Raw genomic sequence first — 4482 nt, forward strand, 5'->3', positions numbered from 1 at the left:
CTCCTCTCCCGGGTGAGGAGCGGGGCAGGACGACAGCGCGCCCTAGTGGCTGGAGGCAGCGAGGGGCCGGGCTGGAAGGCGCTGGAGGGTTAAGGCGAAGAGCTTGGGGAACGCTGGGTGGTAGGGCTGGGATTAGGGTGAAGCGAGGGAGGCACTGGCCTCTAGCACAGAATTTAAGGGGGCGCCCCAAGCAGCAATCAAGATAAACAACATTTAAGTGCAATCTTAAAAAACAACAACACACAACCAAAAATTTAATGTGAAAAATCGATGATGAATAAAATATCAAATTTTAAAATAAAAACATTCGACCTCATATTTTCACGACCCTCCTTCACTCGCCTTACCCCCAGACAGGCGGCTGGCACAGGCTGTAGGTAAGTGGTTAAAAGTGGCACTCACGTCTTATTTGTCTTGGGTGCCAAATAGTTCCGTGTCCCCTTACATTTTGCACCAGAGGCTAGTGCCCCTCTCATCTTGCTCTAGTGCTGCCTCTGCCAAGTCTACATTCAGAAAAGACCCCGATTATGGCTCAGTTCTGCCACCAGCTGCCTGAGTGACCCTGGGCCAGTCCTACTCCCCCTTAGCTTCAGCTGACCCTTGTAACAGTCGGGGGACTCCACCTACACAATTGAGGGCAGTCTTGGTAATTCTCAAAAGCAGTGATTCCCACAGTGTGGAAATCTCACGTGCCTCTATGTGAGCACCAAGTGAGCCTAGACGCATTGGTCCTAGTGGCCAAGAGCTGAAAAGAATGTTCCGCGGCAGTTAAATGGGTGTATAAATGAACGGCATTTCAAACAACGTCATACTACGCAGCAAAAAATGAATGATTACAACCATGTGCAGCTACAGAGATAAACTTTACAAACGTTGTATCACAAACGAAACGAGAGAGAAAACATACAGTCCAATTCCATATCTATAAGGTCTAAAACCCAGCAAACATCGCACTATATCGTTTAGAAATCTATATGTAGATGAGAAGCTATAAAGTCAAGCAATAAATTACCACAAATGTCAGGATAGTGTTATAGCCCCAGGAAAGAAGAAGCAGGTGTGAACTGCCAAGACGGCTCTGGGTACATTTCTTCCCCTGGGTGGTGGTCACAGGAATCTTGCCTTTTGTTCTTTAAGATGCACACATAGGCTTTATGTATTTTTCTGTACATAGGACATTTTTTGAATACTGGAAAAGGTAGGAAAGTGTCTACAACAGTGCCTGGCACATGGTAGATATTCAATAATAATTTGCAAAATGAATGAAATGATCTAGTGCTGTAGCGGACCCTTTGTCGGGCAGTAAGTGGCAGAATCAGGATGGCCCCAAGGTTGTTGCTCAGAAACCAAGGCCAGAATCTTGGTGAAGATGGAGTCTCGGTGGTAAGACTTTACTGCGCTAAGTGCAAAGAGCAAGTGTTCTCGAGTCCTTACCAGAGATGTGTGAGGGTTGGTGTCCTGGTGAGCTCCTGCTAGGTCTCCAGGACCCTCAAAGGGATTAAACCTCTTATCACCCAAACACATGATCTTGAAGTTCCAGCCCAACTCTTTAAAAAATATGTTTTTATTGATTTCAGAGAGAGAGAAAGAGAGAGGGAGAGAGAGAGAGAGAGAAACATTGATGTGATAGAGAAACATCGATTGGTTGCCTCCCACATATGCCCTGACCGGGGAATGAATCCATAACCTGGACATGTGCCCTGACTGGAAATCGAACTGGAGACCTTTCGGTGCATGGGACAATGTTCAACCAATTGAGCCACACCGGCCAGGGCCAGCCCAACTACTTTTATAACAGGGTTACAGAAACAGCCACATCATCTAAATCTAACATCTGAGGAATTGGTGCAATTCCTTAATCCACCATCAATGCCTTCTTCACCTTGTCCCTACCTAGTTCTCTTGGGTTGGTGACCCATTAGTGGACTTGGACAATTAATTGAAGACCAGGGAAGGACTGAGCCCGATGGGCCCACTAGGTTCCACAGTCCTCCTGTTCAGAATGTCTCCTGACTGCCTCTCAGTTGCACCATGTCCTGGGAATGCTCAAGAGTCAGGCCCCTCTTACCCTAGCTGGCTTGGCTCAGCGGATAGTGTCAGTTTGTGGACTGAAAGGTCCCAGGTTCAATTCCGATCAAGGGAACTACCTGGGTTGCAGGCTTGATCCCCAGTGGGGGGTGTGCAGGAAGCAGCCAATCAATGATTCTCTCTCATCATTGAGTTTCTATCTCTCTCTCTTCTACCTTCCTCTCTGAAATCAACAAAAAATATGTATTAAAAAAAAAAAGACTCAGGCCTCTCCTTGAAGAAGTTAAACTTCACTTAACTTTTTCAAAATGCAAATCCCTCTGAAAGTTTACCCAGTAAACTCCCTATCCTCCTAGCCCTAGGCAACCGCTAATATACTTCCCATTTCTCTAGATGACCTAATCTGGACATTTCGTATAAATGGAATCACATAGCCTGTGGTCCTCTGTGTCTGGCTTCTTTCATTCAGCATGATGTTTTCAAGGTTCGTGCATGTTGTAGCATGTGTCAGTATTTCATTCCTTTTTCATTGAATTTATTTTTGTTACACTGGTTAATAAAATTATATAGGATTAAGGTGTAAATCTATAATACATCATATTGTATTGTGTGTTCACCAGCCCAACTCATGTCTCTTTCCATCACCATTTATCTCCCTTTACCCTCTCCTGCCTGGTAATAACCATACCAGAGATGTGTGAGGGTTGGTGTCCAGGATGATTGTGGGGTTACAGCTAAAGGATGTGGTAGTGACTGTACAATTCTGTGAATATACCAAAAGCCACTGAATTGTGCCCTTGAAATGGCAGAGGGTATGGTATGTGAAGTATGTCTCAATAAAGCTGTTTTTCAAAAAGACACTGCAGCTTCTCCCCTTTCCGTCTGGCTCCAGCCATCATAAGCAAGATGAAGTTTACGAGGACGTCCAGGAGCTGTGGAGGAAGCAGTACCCTGTGATGCGTTTTCTTCTCAGTGTGCACTCCTAGAAGTACTGCCAGCTTTCTGTGCTACACAGCCTCCACCCAGCCTGATAAAGCACACAGGCTGGGATACGAGGCCAACCAAGGTTATGTCATACTAGAGGCCCAGTGCATGATATTTGTGCACTTGTGGGAGTAGGGGGGTCCCTCAGCCCAGCCTGCACCCTCTTGCAGTCCAGGAGCCCTCAGGGGATGTCTGGATGAAGGCTTAGGCCCACAGGGAGCAGGCCTAAGCCTTCAGTTGGACATCCTTAGCGCATCTGCAGAGGCAGGAGAGGCTCCTGCCACCACCACTGCACTTGCAGCCAATGAACCAGCTTCTGGCTGAGCAGTGCTCCCTCTGTAGGAGCACACTGACCACCAGGGGGCAGCTCCTGCATTGAGTGTCTGCCCCCTAGTGGTCAGTGTGCATCATAGCAGCAACTGGTTCCACTGTTTGATCGATTTGCATATTAGTCTTTTATTATATAGGATATCAGATTCATGTGTGCTATGGTCGCAAATACCCAGCTTCTAAGGGTGAGACCTAAGACAATCCTGTCCATCACGGTGGTAACCAGCTAAAGTTTGCTCAAAGTCTTCAGTCTGTTGCGGAGGAGCAAACTGGGTGCCACTGTGGGGCTCTGAGAGTCCTGGATTCTTACTGGGTTGGTGCCGGGAGCCGGTCCATCCTTGCTGCTTGACACTCCATCACGGTGGTAACCAGCTAAAGTTTGCTCGAAGTCTTCAGTCTGTTACGGAGGAGCAAATTGGGCACCACTGTGGGGCTCTGAGAGTCCTGAATTCTTACTGGGTTGGTGAAGATTCCATGTACAGATTCTTTGAGGTTATCCTCATTGATCCAATCCATGAAGCCATCAGATGGAATTCTGACCCGAGTTGCTCACCAAAACCGGTCCACAAGCATAGGCAGATGTGAGGGCTGACATCTGCAGGCTGCAAGAGCCATGGCCTTGGAAAGAGCCACACTATCATGGTTCTCACCTGCAGCTTGGAGAAGGCACAATACTCCCCAGCTCCACCATTACCCAAAAAAGTAATATATGTAAAATGCTTACCTAATAAACAGTCTCGAAAAGTAAAACAAACAAACAAAAAACACTACAGCTTCTCTCCTTCTCTGCTCCCCCACCCCCATCACTCACTCTGGGGAAAGCCAGCGGGTGGTCGTGATCAGCCCTGTGGAGGAGCCCACATGGGGAGGAACTGAGGCCTTCAACCAACAGCCAAAGAGGAGCTGAGGCTTTCTGACAGCAGTCATGTTGGCAGTGGGTCCTCTAGTTCCAGTCAGGCCTTCAGACGTCCACAGCCCCGGAGGATAACTTGACTACACTCCCATGAGAGACGCCGAGCCAGCATCACCAGCTAAGTTGCTCCTGGATTTCTGACTCTCAGAAACTGTGACATAATAAATACTTGTTGTTTTGAGTTGCTAAATTTGGGGATAATTTGTTATACAGCAATAGATAATCAA

The sequence above is a fragment of the Myotis brandtii genome, unplaced genomic scaffold, assembly GCF_000412655.1.
Source record: "Myotis brandtii unplaced genomic scaffold, ASM41265v1 scaffold698, whole genome shotgun sequence".
Taxonomy (NCBI): Eukaryota; Metazoa; Chordata; class Mammalia; order Chiroptera; family Vespertilionidae; genus Myotis; species Myotis brandtii.